Raw genomic sequence first — 23,363 nt, 5'->3', positions numbered from 1 at the left:
CTTTACAAAGGATAAATTACCTACATATTTAAATTGATGTTTTAAGAAAGACAAATTTATAGTCCACTTAATTTGACTAATATGCACCAGGCAGTATTTTAGAAGAGAAAGTGGATTGAAATCAATCTGTAAGTGAAAGAAAGTTACTCCAAAGACGTTGGAAACGTTTCCTTATATCTGGAAACATAAAGACTCTCTATGGGATGAAGTGATACCAGCTGTCACAACACAAACATTGAGACATCTGGGGCAGCAAAGCCCAGGCCATGCCTCTGGGGCAGGCAGAACATGCTCAATTTGTAATCTACTTATATACAACTACCCAAAACCTATGGCTAGTTGCCTTTTCAAAAACTGTAGAATTTCGGAGCCATGTAATATTTTAGTAATTAGCAAATCCAAATGTCTAATATTTCCAATGAATGGAAGGTTTGCCAGAGGTTTCAGAATTTGTCTTTCATCACATGTCTCCTAGAAATAAGGCAGGACTTTTCAGCTGCCTATCGAGAGCTTTCTATAGCCCCACCCTCATTCTCATTTTAATTGCACTGAGGGAAGAAGCTCATGCCTTTCAATCCTCACTGCAGTTTCATCCCTTAGAAGCACTATATTGACCAAAGGTAAATAATTATTTTATGTAGGTTTAATTAACCTCAAATTGACCAGTCTCAAACCTTCTTTAGTCCCTCAAAGCAGTCTAATATGAGAAATTGAATATGTTCAGCTTGATATGTCTTTTGGGTACACACTGCATCTATCTGTTTGGGGTAGGAGATAAGCAACCACTACTTTGCTGAGTGAAAGTTTCAACTGCTAGGAAAAAGTGGAAATAAACTAAGCCATCCCACCTAACAAGACCAAAAAAATCGCCCACAGGAAAGATAGTTGGATATGAGGTTTACATGTACTCTGTCTTTACTTTTAGGTTAAAAAAATAAGTTTGAATTGCTATCCTAGGCAAAGTGAATATTGGTTTTTTTTTTTTTTCATTTTGAATAGTCCCAAGTTGTATTCAAATAATTATTTGCTATAATAAACACTGAATGAAGAATGAATCATCTAGTATGTGGTCCACAATATGTATAAATAAATAACAGTCTTCAAAATTTTTCTTTTAATATCTCTCAAACAATTTTTTTAGGGAGAAGACAGGGTCTTGCTCTGTCACCCAGACTGGAGTACAGTGGTGTGGTCTCGGCTCACTGCAGCCCCAACCTTCCATGCTCAAGCAATCCTCCCACCTCAGTCTCCCGAGTAGCTGGGACTACAGGTGCACACCACCACACCTGGCTAATTTTTGTATTTTTTTGTATTGATGGAGCTTTGTCATGTTGCCCAGCCTGGTCCTGAACTCCTGGACTAAAAAGATCTGCCCACCTCAGCCTCCCAAAGTGCTGTAATTACAGACATGAGTCACTGCTCTGGGTTTTAAACAAATTAAGTACAGGTTATTTTTAAATGGCATCATAGATTTTCAGTTTTATTTGGGAAATGAATTTGTTTACTATTTCAGCTTCCACAAACTCAATTTAATTAACCCATTCTGTTCATCAAAAATGTAGCATGAACGTGTGAGAACAAGCAGATGGCTCACAGCAATTTGCCTGCCAGGGACAACTCAGCACATAGGTCCCAGAAGGGTGTCAGCAAGATCATCTAATGTAAGAGCAACACATTTGTCTCAGGGTAAACTAATGTCTAAGGTTAAATGGTAAACCAATGTCTAAAGTTAAAGCCACTACTAAGATTTTCAGAACCTTCCTGAAATTAAGACATAACTTTTCTTGGTATCCTATTCATTCATCTATAAAACATTTATTGATCAACTAGATGCCAAAGTACTGTGTTAGGTGCTGAGAACACAAAGTCAAATGGAAAAGCATACCAGTGTTACTGAAAGCTGGCTCCATTCTGATTGGTTGATACCTGTGCCCTGCTGGTTTTTGAATGTTTTGAATAAACTCTACTTTCTTGATGACTGCAATTGTAAATTTTAAGAACATAAAAGAACTTAATAAGCATGCCACTGAGTGAGGTTTTTGTTTGTTTTTGTTTTTTTTCAAAGACAAGTTCTCACTCTGTTACCCAGGCAGGAGTGCAATGACATGATCATAGCTCACTGCAGCTTCAACTCCTGGGCTCAAGGGAGCCTCCCACCTCAGCCTCCCAAGTAGCTGAGACTACAGGTGCATCACCATGCCCAGCTCCACCACACCCAGATAATTTTTTTTTTTTTTTTTTTTTTTGTAGAGAGATGGTCTCGCTATGTTGCCCAGGCTGGTCTTGAACTCTTGGCTGCATGCTCTCCTTCTGCCTTGGCCTCCCCAAAGTGCTGGAATTACAGGCATGAGGCACTGTGCCTGGCCCTCTGAGTGAGTTTTAATAGAAGGCCCATGGGAGAATCCTACAGGAGTGGTGAATTTCACATGATAGCATTTGAGAAGGCTTCACAGAGAAGATAATACTGGAGCTGAGTCTTAAAGAACGAGGTTTGGGGATAAAGGTGGGGATAAGAAAAGGGACTTTCAGGGTTATAAGAAGCTGGACATTACTAGAATTACCAGAGCATAGTCTTTCTCACTGAATAATACTTGGAAGCAGCTTGAAATATACAATTAAATACAGCAACTTCACTTAGATGTTTAAAAAGGTAAGATTACCTTTTATATTTTCCCCAAATATTCAAGGATATCTGGGAGCACTGTTTTAAAAAATTAAAAACATAAGAAATCAGAGAATTACTAGAGAATAGGAAAGATTGTAGCTCCAAAAGGCTGTAAAGCGTTTTAGACGGAATTCTCCTCTAACTTGCCTGAATTCTGGATTGCAGATCCTCAGGAGGAACTGTGGAGAGAATGTCTTCTGGCTGCCTGCCATCCTCTGAATTGGGGTTGATAAACCACTAAAGTACAATAATAATGGTAAATTATTCTGTCTTGTTCCAAATGATTTTAATATTATTTGGAGAGCTTTCAAATGCTTTTGAATTAAGAGAATGATTGCAACCCTAAATTTTAGGAACGTGAGAAAACTTTAAATGATCCTATTAAAGTTGAAGTACTTTAATTTTTAAGATATGTTATTTTACAAATCCTTACACATTTCAAGGTCTACATAGATTTTTTTAAATGTTCTTAAGGCCCCACCTCATGTTTTAAGGAAATTAATATGGACTCTTAAAGGTATAAGCTAAATGTATATTCCAATCTTCAATAGCAGCACATTAATTTGTTAGTTTAAATACAGTTTTTGAGTAAACAAATTTAGAGCTTATGAATGGTACCAGATGAAGAACCAAAAGTGTCAGTGTCTACCTTATTTTGACGGGCTAGGCAGCAAGTAGGGTAACAGAGCTGTGCACCATGTCTCAACCCTGACCTCCAGAGGCTGTTCTAAGAATTACAGAGGTTTTCTATTTTTAATACATTTATATAATTTCAACTTTTATTTTAGGTTAAGGGACTAAGATGTACAGGTTTGTTGCATGGGTATATTGCATGACACTGAGGTTTGGTGTACAAATGATTCTGTCATCCAGGTAGTGAGAATATTATCCAACAGGTAGTTTTTCAGCCCTTGTCCCCTTCTCTAGTAGACCCCATGTCTATTGTTCCCATCTTTATGTCCATATGTACCCAGTGTTTAGCTTCCACTTGTAAGTGAGAACATGCAGTATTTGGTTTTCTGTTCCTGCATTAATTCGCTTAGGATTATGGCCTCCAGTTGCATCCATGTTGCTGCAAAGGACATGATTTCATTCTTTATATGGCTTGGTAGTATTCCATGGTGTATATGTACCATATTTTCTTTATCCAATCCACTACTGACAGGCAGTAGGTTGATTCCATGCTTTTGCTATTGTGAACAATGTGTCTTTTTGGTATAATGATTTATGTTCCTTTGTGTATATACCCAGTAATGGGATTGCTGGGTTGAATCGTAGTTTTTTAAGTTCTTTAAGACATCTCCAAACTGCTTTCCACAGTGGCCAAACTAATTTACATTTGCACGAACAGTGTGTAATCATTCCCTTCTCTCTGCAGCCTCACCAGCATCTGTTATTTTTGAAGAATGAGGGAAGTTTTTCTAACAACGGTTGACTGAACTTTAGAAAAGCTATGAAATTTGTCTACCTGCTTTAGTTAACCTGTCCCAGATCACAGCAAACAGATGAGGAAATTATCCTGCTTTAATCCAGAAAGAACAATTCCAAACCTCTGTCATTTCCATTGCAATCCTTGAAATTTTCCAAGTGGCTGAAATTTCTGACCTATTCAGGTGCTGTTGTTAACACTTTATTCACTCTTTTTTCTATTCCTTATGAGGAATAATAATTTTCCAATATTCTCTTTATTCTTGTGGATGATCACCAAGATAGTTCTCAGTTGTTTTGAATAATCCTTTAATCTTTTTCTATAGGTCTTATTTTTTAACCTTTATTTTTTTATGTCTACTATGAAAAGACCTTCCTTAGATAACCAGTTGACATTAAAGATCATGTAGCAATAATGAAGGAAATAAATTTATTTATGGTCTTTCAAGGAATTTTTATACATTGATACCCACGTGCTACCAAAAACCCATCCTGGAAAATCAGTTAATTAGCTTACAAACATGATACTAATGAGATTTAAATAACATGAAGACATGTTTCTTAAGGCTTACTGAAATACCCCAAAATATTTCTTTGACACATACATATAAATAGGATGGCGCTGGATGCCACATGGGATTTTGTTTGCCAGAAATTGACTACTAAGGCTCATGCTGGGCACATACTACCCATATGTAAGATCAGAGAACTTACAACTACCAGGACCAAGTCTTCCTTGAAGGGCTTGTTGAGGTACACACTTTTGGCAAAACTCCACATAACTACCAGCACAGCTCCATCATTACCCACTAAAGTTCCACTTACCCATTCCCAAGGCATGTAAAAATAAAAATCTCATAAATGATCAGATTTGGGCCTGCAGAGGGTGGGGTTATTGAGAACTACAGCCTTGCTAAGGTTCACAACCACCATCTGAGGAAAAGAGGTAGATATCTCAGAAGAATGTGGTAAGAGCCTTCCAAGAGCCTTGATATTTACAAGAACTGAACGGATTGAGTGTATGCACCCTGATATAGTTTGGGTATTTAACCCCTACAGATCTCATGTTGAAATGCTATCCTCAATGTTGGAGATGGGGCCTAGTGGGAGGTGTTTGGGTCATGGGGGCAGATCCCTCATGAATAGCTCGGTACCGTCCTGAGGTAATGAGTGAGTTCTAGCTCTATTTGTTCATGCAAGAGCTGGTTGTTCAAAAGAGCATGGTATCCCTCCCATCTCTCTCACATTCTCCCTCTCTCTCCATGTGACACAGAAGCTCCCCATCTGCTTCTACCATGACAGAAGCTTCCTAAAGCCCTCAAGAGGCTGGCACCATGTTTTTTGCATAGCCTGCAGAACCATGAGCCAAACAAACTTCCATTTAGGAATCTGTCAAAATATATGTCAACAGACCTGCCTATGTTGCACCTATATAAAACCACCTATATGCTAATGATTGAAAAGTGTCTGTTCCAACTCTACTTTAATATGGTCTTGCCCAAGGGTGAGCTATGTACCTGCTGTCCCATGAAGACAAACCACAAACACCAAAAGCTGTTTTGGCCCCTCATTTTTTCCTCATCTCCTGCTTCAGTCCAGTTCATCTTTTTATCCTAATTCTTGGCCTCAGCTTCATTTTTTTTTAATTTGCTTTTCCCACTTTGGATCTGGCATTTATATTTGAACTCTTTGGCTCCTGGCTTGTGGCTCTAACACAGATTCCTCAACCAATTATCCCTGTTTATTCACCCTGGTGGACATAAATAAGACCCTCTAAGTGTAACCCCCAACTCCAACCATTCATTTAGATTTAACCTTCTCATGGAGGTTTAAGCACCCACAAAAAAATGCTTACGCTCTACAAATAGGCCTGTTTTGAAACGTTTTCTCATCCTTAGAGCTCTTAATGCAGTGAAAATGGCACATACTAAAGATGCTTACCAGTCTTCCAATTACTATTCTTAATCAAGAGCACATAGGATACTGATAATGTAAGGATTAAAGTGAGTAATGACAGAGTCATGATGGCACAAAGAGTATGTGATGACACAGCTGCTGAGACCACTATTATTTGTTGGGACCAGTGACTCTTGACAGGCAAGTACTGTCCCATAGCCATAAAGGAGTTCTAAAATGCTGTGTGGTTGGAGGCAGTATTTTTGGCTGTCAGCGATTGAAAGGTGCTATTGAATTTGGTGGGCACAAGCCAGGGTGCAATGCATTGTGCAGTCCAGAAAAATAAAGAATTGCCCCACATTCCACAGAATCTGTGAATAATGTGCCTGACATTAAACAGGTAAAAAACTTTGTTTATCATTATCTACGCCTAGAATCAACCTCCTCAAGACAAAAACACATGAAGTATTTTTTACACAATTTTAATCATGCCAAATTTTCCAAGAATGCTACTACAGTGCAAATTATGGGAATTATTTTACTTTGCAACATTATGTATTATCATTTAAGGATACCAAAAAGAATGCTGCACATTATTTTTTATAAAAGAGGCATTAGGTCTGGTATGGTTGGGGACCACTGATTTCGTCTATCTCGCAGTTCCAAAATCAGTCCCACTTTCTCACATCTCAATTGCCATTTCTCTACCAACAAATAAAACCAAATAAAGTCAAGCTAAAGATGGCAAATAATATTTTCTAAATATGAAAAAATATTTTAAGAAATTATTGGTTAAATCATCATTTACTTTTTTTTCCCTAAAAGTGTTGCGATGGAGTTGGGGACAGATACCAAAAGTGATGGGGAGGCTCAGAATTCATCAGGAAGTCAGTTCTGGAGTGATGTACTGGTGAACAAAATTGTTTTTAACAGCTTGTAAGAAGTCAGAATCTCCACTCAAATTGTCTCATGTGTCCTTGGAAGTTTGTTTTCTTCCTATCTGTTATGTTCATGACAAAATCAAGGGTGGAAGCAAGGACCCACAGAAATCAGCTTCCCAATCCAAACTGAGGTCATCATGTCACAGACCCCAGCTCTCGGGCTTGGGTTGAGAAAGTAAACTAGAGAAGAGTTCTACTCGGCATAATCACCCACTCCATTTCTTTAGGAAAAAAAATACCACACTTTGGACAAAATAGCAAACCTATTTTAAAGCATATTTATTAAAGTGTTTCTATATTCTATATTTCTATATTAAAATGTTTCTATATTATATATTAAATGTTTCTTTATTAGGAAAGATACGCCCTTTAGTATAACTACAGAAGTAAAAATTGTTAACTTCTATAAATGCTTTCTCACCTATAAGAACTAGGGAGACAAGAAAGTCTTTTTCCTCCAAAAGACAGCAGCATAGCGAGGATGTAATTTACATTACCAAGCCATTGGCTCAATCTCCTATTTCTTCTATTTGTTAAAATTGTTTTCTGAACAGAGCTGAATATTTCAATTTTTGATGAGAATTTTAAAATATCAGTTTTATATTAACGCTTTGCCAAGTTTGTATAGATTAGCCAATTAAAACTCAACATAATCATTATCTGGAAGTAGCTTTCAAAATAATCATTAATTAAATAAATTAGTTATTTTACTTTAATGAAGAGAACATTTTCCAAGGGAATATTCCTTTAATTAATAGATTTGTTCTCCCAGTTGTAAGACATTAGCATTCACATTGTGCCTCTACTCAATAGCTAGACATCACTTTATCATTAAGAGAAGAAAATTATGACTACCCCTCAACAACAGAAATATTACCTAGAAAAATGAGTGTTTATCTCATTAAGACTTTCAAAATGACTTCTGAGATGGTGATTTATTATTTTACATTTCAGGAAAAGAAGAGACAACTGCAGCTAGAGTTAGCAAGTGGATTAGCCCCACATTCCAAAAGGGCTTTCAGACTAAGTATTTATTCAAAGATTTGTCATGTGAACACACTTAAGGGCAGAAGGTTAGAAATGTACCTGCCATGAGCTTTTTAATATGCAACATTTCTTACATTCATTTTTTTGTGTAACAATTTACAAAAGCATCTCTGAAGCATCTTTTTAGAGATATTCTCCCTTGAGTTGTCTAAGACAAAAACTAATAGGCAGTCATTGTTCTAGTACAACAGGTATCTATTTTCTATACCTTGCAAGCATATGTTATTCTCGTAGGCAGCCTTGACTCATTTAACATATTTAACTGGAAGGAAGGAACTCCTATTACTTGGAAGACAGAATGCCCAGCTCACCTTGCCTCCAGCAAATACTCCCTGTACTTACTTTATGGAGATGTAAAAATCCAGTGTGCTAGGTCACTTACGGAAGTAATAATGTATGTTCCTGGGGCTGAGTACAGGCTGTATAACTTATTCTACATACTGGCACTCAATATATCCTACTTATTTACAGTGTATAAGAACATAGGATCCAAAATCAGTTGCTAGACTTGGATCCTTTATTTACTAGATTTGTGAGCACAACCAAATTACATAAATTCTCCCAAACTCTGTAATCCAAGTACAGCACAAAGTGTGAAATGGCAAGCACTCAATAAATGCTCTGTCTTTTGTTGTTATTACATATGTACATCGTGCATACAGAAGTTAAAATTACATTAAAGAGATTCATGAACTTTCACAAAACACTACATAACCCATTTGTAGCCCTCCCTGCTTCAGGAGTTGCCTTTCTTTGGTGCATTCAGCTACTGGGAGGTTGCCTTTTGTCGTTTCCTAAGTCATCCCCTTAGGACCATTTGTGTGCTTCTCTTGACTTCCCTTGCTTCACAGACTACTGGCCTTCCAGACCCAGTGTTGATGCCACAGCCTTGGCAAGACTAAATATTCCTTAACTTCTCATTACTTAACTGTCCACAATGCTAATTCACAACACTAAAGAAATATACCAGAAACTATATGTATTATTGTATATGACAGTTACTCTTGGTGACTTTTTCAATGATCACAGCATCAATCAGGAGCCTGATCACTTTTTAGCAATCTCCTGTGTAAGTCAATTACCAAATGACCAGTGGGACACTTGGTGTCTTAATGCTGTGTATGATCCTGGAACCATGACAGAACCTTAGGGGAGAGAGGGAATTTGAGGAAGAACCAAGGTCATGTCTATCCATCAATCCAGTGGAATGGGGACCCTGAGTCATGAATGAAGTAGTTACTAAAGAAGAAAAAAAAGCTGTATTTTTTGCACATCTGAATTATAGCATGAAAGAGTATAACCATGCCAAATATTGGAAGTCATTTTGTCGGCCAGGCACAGTGGCTCACGCCTGTAATCCCAGCACTTTAGGAGGCTGAGGCAGGTGGATTACCTGAGGTCAGGAGTTCGAGATTAATCTGGCCAACATGGTGAAACCCCATCTCTACTAAAAATACAAAAATTAGCCAGGTGTGGTGGTACATGCCTGTAATCCCAGCTACTTGGGAGGCTGAGGCAAAATTGCTTGAGCCAGGGAGACAGAGGTTGCAGTGAGCCAAGATTGTGCAACTGTACCCCCGCCTGGCCAACAGAGTGGGACGCTGTCTCAAAAAAAAAAAAAAAAAAAAAGGTAGTTTTTTACAAAATGAAAAAAAAAAGAAGTATACCAGAAAAGCAGAGGCTAAATTAAAGAAATGAGAACACTGGAGAGAAACTAAAAGTCACATGGTAAAAGAATGCCTACAGTCCATGGAGAAAGAAAGTCTGGGTGTTTCTTACCACAGATCACTCCCTTATAGGGACAGCCCAATTGCTCTCCTTGCTTCTCTGACTTGACAGCTGCCTTTCTTTCTTCTCCTTGAAGTGTGTCTTTTGTTACAGAGCCAGTATCTACCACAGTTTAGAGAAACATCACCCCTCCCTGCCTACACAGGTTGTCAATTCTGAGGATTAATCTCTTTTCTCTTACCGTATCTTACATGGGATATAATTTACTCTGATGCTTTTCCTAAAAACTGAGTTATTCAAGTTAGAATTACACCTTGAGGGATGGCTAGTGGTACACACAGAGGGCAGAACGTAGATTGGGCTTTACTTTCCCAAGTACTAGTGTGTTCTGAGATTTCTCTACTACTCTTCGAAGATAATCTGTCTCATTCTTCCAAGATAACCAGTAAGAAACAATTCTTTAAACACACACACACTCTCTCTCCGAGGAGTGTGAAGGAAGAAAAGAAAAATCAGGGGCAGTTAAGATTGAAGGAAGCAATTTCCTAAAAACAAAAAAACAAAGTACAAAGTCTATAACCCACAAAGATGACAGCCCATGACATTACTATGCACAGCAGCGTCAGTCCCCTTTAGTCATCTATTTGAGACACCCGGATTACAACTTGAAGCCATTCACCCTGTAGATATTCAGCACTTCAATTGTCCACCCATCTTGGCCAGAGAGGTTCTGAGAGCCAAGGACCTGGGCCTACGGCTGCAGTCGCTTTTCTATCAGGAGCCAAAAGAAGTCTTAATATACAGAAAGACTTTTGATTTTGTGGCCAAATTACTAAATTACCTTGTTAGGTATAATAAATTTAGTTGATTCTTTTAGATTTTCTAGGTATAAATAACAGCACTGTAAATTGTGGTAGCTCATAATATCATATGCTTCTTACCAAATATTTATGCTTCAAACATTATGACCAAATTATTCTTAGAATTCTGAGGAATCTTACATACTCTTTAATGGTTGATATTGTTAGAGACATATAGGTTTAAATATTAATCAAACATATTTGAAAGCAACCACTAGTCTTTACACATATTATACCACGGAATACTATGCAGCCATAAAAGAGTGAAATCATGTTCTTTGCAGCAACATGGATGGATCTACAGGCCATTATCCTATGCAAATTAACACAAGAATAAAAAACCAAATACTGCATGTTCTCACTGATCAGTGGGAGCTAAACACTGAGTACATATGGACATAAAGATGGGGACAATAGACACTAGAGACTACTAGAGGTGGGTGAAGGGGAGCGGGGCAAAGGCCAAATTAACTACCTGTTGGGTACTAACTTCCTGCCTAACAGAATCATTTGTAGCCCAAGTCTCAGCATCATGCAATATTCCCATGTAACAAACCTGCACATGTGCCCCCGAATCTAAAATTAAAGTTGAAATTATTGTTTTTAGAAAAGAAGCCGTTAGCATAATAGAAATAGAATACAGCTATTTAAATCAACAAAATAAAATGAAATAAAATAATGCATGCAATCAAGCAAAAGTCAGGACAAGAAGAGAAGACTATGGCAAAGAAATCATAATAAAAAGAAAATAGTGCTCTGGGCTTGACAGAGCAATTCTACAAGTATAATTGCTGCTCATGCTGTGAACAACTAACAAACGAGACAAAATGTACGAGGTAACTGTTTTTGGTTTGGTTTTTGGTGTTTGTTTTGTTTTTGACACAGGGTCTCTCTGTTGTCCAGGCTAGAGTGCAGTGGCATAACCACAGCTCACTGCGGCCTTGACTTCCCAAGCTCAAGCGATCCTCCCACCTCAGCCTCCTGAGAAGCTAGGATTACAGGCATGTGCCACCACATTCAGCTAATTTATGTTTTTTTTTTTTTTGTAGAGATGAGATTTTGCCCTATTTCCCGGGCTGGTCTCTATCTTCTGGACTCAAGCAATCCAGAAGTAGTAACTGTTTTCAGGTATTAAACAGTAGCAATATATAACTATAATTCTCCAGCAAAAGATAACACACAAGGTAAACCTCATGGTTGTCCTGGATTTCTGCCTGGAGGTACTTTTCTGTTTTGGCCTGGGCAGGTGGACTCCAAAAGGAGTGGAAAGAGTTAAGGAGGCCAAGATTGGAGCTGCTGGTTATTGAGGGTGTTGGAATTTTCAGGGAAGCTACCAAAACAATATTGATGGAGGACAGGCGAAAATCTGCAGAGACCCAATGTGAGATACTGGGATTGACTAAATATGCACAAGATGAGACTCTGGGAAAATTAGCAGAGATTGTCTACTATAGGGATGAGAACTGAATAACGATACCAGAGATGAAGTAGGGCTAAAATGTTGGGATTCTGACTCAGCCAGATTGGAAATACATTGCTGAGAACCTCAGGCATTCTGCTGAGTCCCCCAAAAAGTCATTCTAATGAGTCAGGACCACACCTTACAATAATCAATTCTAAAATGGACTCACTTAACACAGAATAAAACTTTCCCAACTTCACCATACCTGCAAATAAGTGGCAAAGCTGTATTCTTAACCAAAATCTTTTGGACCCCACGGCTGGTGACCTTGAGCACTTTATTTCTATTCTAGAGTGGGTCCAGCCTTCCAGAAGGTCAGGAAACTCAAAACATATAAACTCATTAGGTCCCATGACAGACATTCACAGAATCATTTAGAAATCAACATTTATACAGTCTGAATCAAAATAGGGAGATAATTAAGGACAAACGCCAGTGTTAGGATTATGAATCCTAATATCAATAATGAGAAAACATATGAGAGGTTATAAGTAATGCTCACAACTAAGCACCGAAATCCTATATTGTAGATAAGCATTGAATGTAAAAAGCAAAAGGAAAGGCACATTAGTCAGTGAATGCCACAAAATCTTAGTGGAAAATTGCAATAACATGCATTTGTTTCTTTGTCTTGAATGTGTGGGTGAGGTGGAGTTTTAGTGACCCAGACTGGGTTCATCTGGGTGTGGTTCCAACCCTCAGCTGGGTTCCAGGTCTCTCCCATCTGTCATCCTCCCAGGAACAGCAGCTACCCAAGGCATGTTCTTCTCATGTCAACAGGCAGCAAATCAGAGGTCCAAGTTTGGGAATGTACACTCGACCCAAAATGAGGTCATGGTAAGGGTCTGGGTGTATGGTATTATTCCAGGGTAATGAAGAATTGGGACCAATAGTTCAGTCTACCTCAAATAGAAAGAAAGATTCTTCAAAATTTAATTTTAAAAGCACTGTTTACTGTAAGTTCATGGAGAGGATAGCAGAAAAACATGGAATTAGGATCCAAAAGCTTAAGGAATAATTTTCTTTTTCTTCTAATTTTTTTCAAGGAGTGGGTGGAGAGGTGAGTGTAGGCAACATCAGACAGAATAAAGATTTACAAATTACAAAAATGTAACTGATTCCACAAAGCTATTTTCATATAATATCTCTACCTACAATACTATTTTGAATTCCAGTATAACGTTCTCCTTTTATATTTAAAATCATTGCTAATCATAATATCCTTGAGAATCATGGATATATTAAGTAATAATGTTCCCATCTTGTGGGAAAAGAAATAGAGGTTCTATGTTTATCTACCTTGTTTCCGCCGTGAACAGTATACAAATATATCCATGATTATCAGTTTCTCATGCAGTGCATTTGATATGCGACTTTTCTGTATAGTCAAGAAATAACATGGGCCCCAGACTCCAAGAGAAGTTAATAGTTTGTGTCATAGAAGTAGACAGAAATGCATCTTATACAAGAACAGTTTATATATGATTGCCAATTCATATTCTTTCTACTGTTGCCCCTAGAATAAAGAGATTTAGGTTTCTCTATGCAATAACATGTTATATATATATATACATTTATATATTTATATAACGGGGCATTTTTCCCCACGTTATTCCTCCCGAACCACCCTACCCCTTGCTGTCCCTCTCCTATTCACTGCCAATAGACCCCAGTTTATGATGCTCCCCTCCCTGTGTTCATGTGTTCTCATTGTTCAACACCCGCCTATGAGTGAGAACATGTGGTGTTTGATTTTCTGTTCTTGTGTCAGTTTGCTGAGAATGATGGTTTCCAGATTCATCCATGTTCCTACAAAGGACATGAATTCATCCTTTCTTATGGCTGCATAGTATTCCATGGTGTATATGTGCCACATTTTGCTTATCCAGTCTATCATCAATGGGCATAAAGGATTTTCTTTCTCCTTCACTTATGAAGCTTAATTTGGCTGGATATGAAATTCTAGGTTGAAAGTTCTTTTCTTTAAGGATATTGAATACTGGCCTCCACTCTCTTCTGGCTTACAGGGTTTCTGCCAAGAAATCCGCTGGGAGTCTAATGGGCTTCCCTTTTTGGGTAACCCAACTGTTCTCTCTGGCTGCCCTTAGCAGTTTTTCCTTCATTTCAACCCTGGTGAATCTGACAATTATGTGCCTTGGGGTTGCTCTTCTTAAGGAATATCTTTGTGGTGTTCTCTGTATTTCCTTGAATGTTGGCCTGGCTTGCTATGTTGGGGAAGTTCTCCTGGAAAATATCCTTAAGAGTGTTTTCCAGCTTGGATTCATTCTCTCCATCACATTCGGGTACACCTATCAAATGTAGATTAGGTCTTTTCACATAATCTCATATTTCTTGGAGGCTTTGTTCATTCCTTTTCACTCTTTTTTTTCTAATTTTGCCTTTGTTTTATGTCATTGAGTTGATCTTCAATTTCTGACACCCTTTCTTCTGCTTGATCGATTAGGCTATTGAAACTTGTGTATGCTTTGCAAAGTTCTTATGTTGTGTTTTTCAGCTCCATCAAGTCATTTATATTCTTCTGTAAGCTGTTTATTCTCATTGGTATCTCATCTAACCTTTTTTCAAAGTTCTAAGTTTCTTTGCATTGGGTTAGCCCATGTTCTTTTAGCTCAGAGAAGTTTATTATTACCCACCCTCTGAAGCCTGTTTCTGTCAATTCATCAGACTCATTCTCTATCCAGCTTTGTTCCCTTGCTGGTGAGGAGTTGTGATCCCTTGGAGGAGGAGAGGCATTCTGGTTTTTGGTGTTTTTGTCCTTTTTGATCTGGTTTCTTTCCATCTTTGTGGATTTATCTACCTATGGTATTTGTAGTTGGTGACTTTTGGATGGGGTCTCAGAATGGACGTCCTTTTTGTTGATGTTGAAGTTATTTCTTTCTGTTTTTTAGTGTCCCTTCTAATAGTCAGGCCTCTCTGCTGTAGGACTGCTGGAGGTCCACTCCAGATCCTTCTTGCCTGGGGCTCACCTGCAGTGGCTGCAGAACAGTAAGGGTTGCTGCCAGTTTCTTCTTCTGATACCTTCATCCCAGAAGGATACCTGCCAGAGTCAGCCTGAACTCTCCTTTATGAATTGTGTCTTTGGATATATGGGGGTCAGGGAGCTGCTTGAGGAGACAGTCTGTCCCTTACAGTAGCTCAAGTGCTGAGCTGTGAGCTCTGTTGCTCCATTCAGAGCTGCTGGGCAGGTACATTTAAGTCTGCTGCAGCAGAACTCATAACCACGTTTTTTCCCAGGTGCTCTGTCCTGGGAAGGTGAGACTTTATTTCTAAGTTCCTGACAGGCTACTGCCTTTTTTCAGAGATGCCCTGCCCAGCAAGGAGGTAGCCTAGTCACAGTCTGCCTGCAGAGGTGTTTCTGAGCTGCCATGGGCTCTACCCAGCTACTGTGTGAACTTCCTTGTGATTTTCTTTACAGAGGTATAGTTAGAACTGCCTCTGTAATGGCAGACTGCCTCGGTAGTGGTGGGCTGCCTCAGTAATGGCAGACACCCTTCCCCCCACAGAGCTGGACCATCCCAGGTCCAGCTGAGCTTTCTGAGAAACACTCAATCCAGAGATTGAGATTGCTGGTCTTTGTGGGGGGGGGACCCACTGAGCCAGCTCACCTGGCTCCGTGTTTCAGCCCCCTGTTTTTCAGTTGAATGGGCAGCTCTGTCTCCCAGGTGTTACAGGCATCAGTTGAAATAGCCATCCAGATTTGTGTGAGTTTTTGTGTGGAGACCTGCTGTGCCTGCTGAAACAGCCATGCTGGAAACTCATGGCACTTTCCAGCCCAGGAATCTCCTAGTCTGTGGGCAGTAATAACTCATTTGGAAATATGGTAATCACGCACCCTCTACGTTGTTCTCACTGGGAACTGTACTCCAGAGCTGTTCCTATTCGGCCATCTTGGATCCTCTTAAAAGCATTTTCAACTGTATGCAATGAACTTCCAATTTTAGCCTATCATGACACTTTAGGTTAGGTATTCTACCATTCCTATGCCATGTCCACTTGGGAGTTATATTTCTTCCATTTCCACAATAGCAATGTTCAGTTTTAAAGAATAAGCAAGCCACTAACTGAACCACTTATGCCAAGAGAGCCTTTTATTGTTTGGTCTCCTTTATCAGTGCACAGACTTTAAAAAAAAATCAGAATTCTATTTAAGATAGCAGCTTGTTCCAGGCCTAATTCAGCCAGAGCTCTCATTGTACTTGTTTTTGAGCTGTAAGTCTCTATTACGATCACAAGTCCTTCAACTTAGACCAATGTAGAGATTGAAGGTGTACGCGGGAAGTGTCTTGGACCTGAGGATGGACATCAACTTTCATTTTTTCTGTCTTAAGGGAGAAGGCAAAAATTCACTTCTCAACATTAAACTTCTGAGTTTCTTAAACAATCAATGTATAATTTAACCTACAGGATTTCTGCAGTTAAGAAGCAGCAAAGAAGTAGGGTCAGTAATTTTTTTTTGTTTACTGGCTTTTCATGACATGCATATGTATTGAAATTTAAATTTTAAAAAAATTAAACTGAGAGTTAAGAAGAGAAATAGAGTGATGTTTAGCTGAGGCTTATACACTAGTCTATCAGAGACCTCAGAGGATATATAATTGTTGTTCTCTGGGTAGGAGAGGAGTGGGGGCCATGACTAGAGATAAGGGAGGCATCTACCTGCCTTGTGTGTGAAATTAAGGGAGTACCAAAAAACTCTGCAATCAAGATCAGTAATATTTGACTACATTTAAACTCAAAACTGGCAGTCTACTACCGCCTGATTTTAATCAGGTTGCCTGATTTTAATTAAAGTTTTATTGGACTGAAGAATAATGACAGATAAACTTTACTGGACTGAAGAATAGTGATAATGATAAACTTTAAGACAGTGTGTAATATTACAGAACAACTAGAGTTTTCCAAAAGGAAGCTGGAAAAGTTCCCCTCTGAGCAGCTATCAGTGGCTGGGGGCACTTGTCAGCTGCGGGATTTTTGTTGTTGTTGTTTGTTTTGCTTGTTTTGCTTTGCCTACTCTTGCTGGAGGAGGAGCATAGGAGTATCATATAGTATGCAGAATTACTGGGGCCTCTCCAGATGAGAGAAAAAAATTAAAACTGACACTTAACCAAATAGTTAAACTAGATTTTGGTTCAAAAGAATCTCAAAATGGCATCTTCCATTATGAAAATGAATGATTAACATTCATTTTCAAGTTGAGCATGGGGAAATATCTTTTTAATTATCTTTATTCAACCTAAACAGAAAATATAAATAAGCCCAGAGGCTACTAAATGAAGAATCTAAATGAGAATGAAGTTAAATTGGCAACATAACTCAGAGTACACAATAATCAGGCCCAGATGCAATGCTACACATAGAGTTTCAGTGCGTTTTTTCCACCTTTTAAAATCATTTTGTTTCAAGAATCATTTCCTAGTAAGTCATATATAAAATCAGTTAATATAGTAATATAGTAAATATAGTAATATAGTAAATACAGTCATATAGTAAATATCAGTTAATTTATGACTTATCTCTCATTTGTGTGGGTCAGTTCCATTCTTAATTGTGCTGGACTATTAGTGCAAGAAAAACCAGAGAGATTAATACATATGGGCCCTGGTTTCCTCACATGTTAACCAAAAGTAAGTATCTGTGGGTTTCAAACATAAAAGATACAAATGAAAAAGTTCTAATTATTTAGATTATAGTGCCAAAATGAGCTCTAAACTGCATACAAACCATAGTTTTATTATACTTTCTTGATTACTTCATCCAACATTCAACAAATGATTTTTCAGCATTATTATATGGCGGGTTCTGCTCTAGGAACAGATAATTCAGTAGTGAACAGAAATCTTTGTCCTTATGGATCTTGAACATAATTGTAATTAAGTTAACATTATTTAAAGGACTGAGTTGGACTTTTTTCCCTGGTTAATATACTTTGGAATAAGTTACCCTTTCTATCTCTTTCGGTTAGTTTGGCTTTATTCTTTATCCTAATAGCTTAGACTGTTAAAGAAAAATTACATTTGGTTCATTCATAAGAAGTAACTATCAATATATAGTTTTAGACATGTATAATATGAAAATCTCTACACACTAGAAATTTATTCTAAAGAAATAATGCAACTCATAGAAACAGAGAGTAGAATGCTGTCTACCAAAGCTAGGGAGTGGGTGGATTGTGGAGGTGGTCAAAGGATACAAAATTTCAGTTACACAGAAGAAATAATTTCAAGAAATCTACTGTACATTATGGGGAACACAGTTAATAACAGCATATTGTATACCTAACAATTGCTAAGAGAGTAGACTGTGAGTGTTCTAACAATAACAAAATGATAAATATGTGACGTAATGTATATTGAATAGTTTTATTCAGCCATTCCACAATGTATACAAATAGCAAAACATGTTGTACACCATAAATATATGTAATTTTTACTTGCCAATTAAAAAAATTTAAAAAGAAAATTCAAAATGGATAAATGTATTTCATTGAAAGAATGTTCATCACAGTTTTATTAGTGCAGACTTTAATTCTTTGGTTTTGTTTATCCACATATTTAATATTTTCTACAATGATCATGTAGTGCTTTTTTCAGAAAAAGAATGTTATTTTTAATTTTAAAAAATGTAGTTCTTTATATTGTCTATAGCAGAATCAGAGATAAATAAATATAAACTTGGCTCTAAAGTAATACATTTGTGTATATATGTTATACACACACACATATTTATATAGAGAGAGACAGAGAGACAGATACACAAAGATGAGAGAGACAGACAAGATCTTGTTCCATCACCCAGGCTGCACTGCAGAAATAATCATGGCTCAATGCAGCCTTGAAGTCCTGGGCTTAACTGAACCTCCCACCATGGCCTCCCAAAGTGCTGGGCTTATAAGTGCAAGCCACAGATATTGTTTAGCTGTGTCCCCACCCAAATCTCATCTTGAATTGTAGTTTCCATAATCCCCGTGTCATGGGAGGAACCCAGTGGGGGGTAACTGAATCATGAGGATGATTACCCCAGGCTGCTGTTCTAGTGATACTGAGTTCTCATGAGATCTGATGGTTTTAAAAGGAATTTTTCCCCCTTTGCTTGGCACCTTTCTCTCCTGTTGCCATGTAAAGAAGGACATGTTTGCTTCCCCTTCTGCCATGATTGTAAGTTCCTGAGGCCTCCCCAGTTATGTGGAACTGTGAGTCAATTAAACCTCTTTCCTATATAAATGACCCAGTCTTGGGCAGTTCTTCACAGCAGTGTTAGAACAAACTAATACAGTAAGTTAGTACTGCAGAGAGCAAGGTGCTGCTGTAAGAATACCTAAAAATGTGGAAGTGGCTTTGGAACTGGGTAACAAGCAGAGTTTGGAACAGTGTGGATGGCTCAGAAGAAGATAGGAAGATGTGGGAAAGTTTAGAACTTCCTAGAGACCTATTAAATGGCTTTGACCAAAATGCTGATAGTGATATGGACAATGATGTCTAGGTTGAAGTGGTCTCAAATGGAGATGAGAAACTTCTTGGGAACTGAAGTAAAGGTCACTCGTGCTGGGTCTTAGCAAAGAGATTGGCAGCATTTTGCCCCTGCCCTAGAGAGCTGTGGAACTTGAGAGAGATGATTTAGGGTACCTGGTGGAAGAAATTTCCAACCCACAAAGTGTTCAAGGTATAACTTGGGTGCTGCTAAAAGCATTCAGTTTTATATATTCACAAATATATGGTTTGGAATTTGAACTTGTGTTTAAAAGGGAAGCAGAGCATAAAAGTTCAGAAAATTTGCAACCTGATGATGTGATAGAAAGAAAAAAACCATTTTCTGAGGAGAAATTCAAGCTGGCTACAGACATTTACATAAGTAATGAGGAGCCAAATGTTAATCACAAAGGCAATGGGAAAATGTTTCCAGGACATGTTAGAGATCTTCACAGCAGCCCCTCCTATTACAGGCCTAGAGGCCTAGGAGGCAAAAAGATGATTTTATGGGCTGGGCCCAAGGCCTTGCTGCTTTGTGCAGTCTCAAAATTTGGTGCCCTCTGTCCTAGCTGTGGCTAAAAGGAGCCAACTTATAGCTCAGGCCATTGCTTCAGAGGGTGCAAACCCCAAGCCTTGGCAGTTTACATGCGGTGTTGGGTTTGCAGGAGAACAGTAGTCAAGAATTGAGGTTTGGGAATCTCTGCCTAGATTTTAGAGGATGTATGGAAATGCCTGTATGTCAGGGCAGAAATTTTCTGCAGGGACAGAACTCTCATGAAGAACCTGTGCTAGGGCAGTATGGAAGGAAAATGTGGAGTCAGAGCCCCAACACAGAGTCCCCACCATCCTCCAGACTCCAGAACGGTAGATCCACTGTCAGCTTGCACCATGCACCTGGAAAAGTCACAGACACTCAATGCCAGCCAGTGAAGCAACCAGGAGGAGGCTGCACCCTGCAAAGCCACAGGGGAAAAGCTTCCCAAGGCTGTAGGAGCCCACCCCTTGCCTCAGTGTGACCTGAATGTGAAACACGAAGTCAAAACAAATCATTTTGGAGCTTTAAGATTTGACTGCCTCACTGTATTTCAGACTTGCATAGGGCCTGTAGCCCCTTCGTTTTAGCTAATTTCTCCCATTTGGAATGGAAACATTTACACAATGCTGTACATCCATTGTATCTATGAAGTAACTAACTTGCTTTTGATTTTACAGGCTCATAGGTGGAAAAGACTTGCTTTGTCTCAGGTAAGACTTTGGATTTGGACTTTTGAGTTAATGCTGAATGAGTTAAGCCTTTGGGGGACTGTTGGGAAGGCATGATTGTGTTTTAAAATGTGAAGACGAAAGATTTGGGAAGGGCCAGGGACAGAATGATGTGGTTTGGTTGTGTCTCCACCCAAATCTCATCTTGAATTGTAGTTCCCATAATCCCAAAGTGTCATGGGAGGGACCTGGCGAGAGTTAATTGACTCAGGGGAACGGTTACTCCCATGCTACTGTTCTCATAATATTGAGTGACTTCTCATGAGATCTGATGGTCTTAAAAGGGGCTTGTCCCTCTTTGCTTGGCACTTCTCTCTCCTACTGACATGTGAAGAAGTATGTGTTTGCTTCCCATTCTGCCATGATTGTAAGTTTCCTGAGGCCTCCACAGTCATGTGGAACTGTGAGTCAATTAAACCTCTTTCTTTTATAAATCATCCAGTCTCGGGCAGTTCTTCATAGTAGTGTGGGAACAGACTATGTGCACAGCCTAAAATAATATTTTATAAAACTCAGATGTCTACAGGTATAGCTATAATCTGAGCAAATTGTGCATTCAATTGAGGCATCTTTGACTGAAAAATTAGGACATTTCCTAAAGCAATGGACTGGAGACAAAATCCTTTCTGTGAAATATTTCTTGGGTAATCAAGCTTTAACAGTCTTTTCTGATGTGCAATTACAATTTATTCTTATATGAAGGAACAATAATCTGTCTAAAGCAAGCTTTCTGTTGCTTCAATTAAAATGCCATTACATCAGCGACAGCTGTCTTGAGTATCAGAATTGCCCTGGATGAATGGTAAATTCTTTCGTGGTTAATATTTTCCTGAAAAAAGCTGCTAAAGAAGAAGAAGAGAAACAAGTCAAAGAGAGAAACAAGTCAAGTAAGTACAAAGATACAGATTCATATATCCTATCTGACTAACTGGAAATTCAAAAGTGTTTAAAGTCAGGCTAATGTTTGTAGGTTTAGAAAGAAAGGAGGAAAGGAAAGAAAGGAAGAAAGGCACAGAAAGACTTAGCCACCAAATGAATTCAGCATGAGGTCAGTCTTTCTTGACTGCCTTTTTCTGAGTGTACTGTTTTGTGAATCAATTCCCATTAGATTTGAGGTTATTATTACATAAAGCAGTAACAGAATACATCATGTTTCTACATGCTTGGAAATGCAGACATTAATAGCAATATTTGGGGGCTCACTTATGTTTTGCAAGTTATATTATGTTGAAGAAAATATTCCCTAATTTTCATTTAAGTTTAGCGTTTGCTTCACTGCTTGCTAATATCTGGATTAGAAAAAAAATTTAAGAAACCATGTCTTTTGCAAAGGTAAATTAAGCTGAAATTATAGGTACAGTCACTGATTTCTTCAGGATAAATAATTGCTAATGTTGCTAAAAAACTGAGTATCCAGAAATGTCTTTTAGGATTATGATTCCATAAATCTACTGCATATTAGAGCGTGTTTATCCATGTATTTGGTATACAACAAGTATTTCCTGAATAGCTTTTATGTATGGGGACTCTGCTAGGCATGTGAAATTTGGAAGGAAATAAAATAGACAAAGACTCTTGCCTTTGGGAGATAGAATAAAAATCAATTATGTATATGCTTTGATAAGTGTTTTAAAAGAAACTAATGGAGAATTGAGCAGAGAATAATCAGGAAGGAGATAATCTGTTTTAGATTAGAAAGTCAAAAAAAATGAAGTTTAAGATTTGAAGTATGAGAAGGAGCCCATGGGGAATAAGAGTTCCCGGAACTCAGAGGAGACTGAAAAGAGAGGTCAGAAAAGTAAGGGTAGGTAAGGGTCAGACCATGCATTCTCATGAATTAGATACTTTTATGTCTATGTTTTTAATGCCATGAAGATCTTTAAATATCAAAGAAAACTTATGGACTTTTATCCTCCCCCAAAAAAGTATATATTAAAAATGTATGTGAAATTTTGCATACCACAGAATAACATTCAGGTGATTTGTCCTTGGAACAGAAGACCTGGCCCACTTCATTTGAGGGAAACACTCCTTTGCTCAATCCTCCCCGGGACACCTGGGGAAAATTTCTCCACTGGAGAGCTTAGCGAATCGCCCTCAATTCCTTAATGTATAGGTATATGAGCCAGTGCAGATCATAAGAAAGTCTTAATTGATAGTGTTGAAAAATTCATAGATGTTTCCCTTCATTAAGCAAGTTATGGTTTCTCAACAGCTTCTCAATATATGACCATGAGTATTTGCCAATAACATGGGGGTCCTGGTTGGAGAACTCTTCATCCTTCCTTCGTGAGCTGTTTGCAGGGCATCTTCCACATTACCCTTTATTGGCAGAGCCTTTACAGCAATGGGATCCTCCCCTCTGTTCTACTTTCTCTGCTGCCAAGAGACAGACCCTAACATGTAGGCTTCTATTTCTCATGCAGATCCCCATACTCGTCAGGGCACTTGGATGTTGGCTGAGGATATACAGAAGTCCTCACCCAAGCATTTCAGCACATCAGTAGCTGGATAAGATAGCAGAGCAGAGCTGCCCTTACCTAAGAGTAATGTCACTGGTGTCCTCAATGCCAACCCTCAGGCCCT

This window comes from Aotus nancymaae, unplaced genomic scaffold (assembly GCF_030222135.1).
Source record: "Aotus nancymaae isolate 86718 unplaced genomic scaffold, 86718_ANA_hifiasm-v0.15.2.pri h1tg000002l, whole genome shotgun sequence".
In the NCBI taxonomy this organism is placed as follows: domain Eukaryota; kingdom Metazoa; phylum Chordata; class Mammalia; order Primates; family Aotidae; genus Aotus; species Aotus nancymaae.
The sequence above is the reverse complement of the archived record's forward strand: the minus strand, read 5'-3'. Positions refer to the sequence as shown.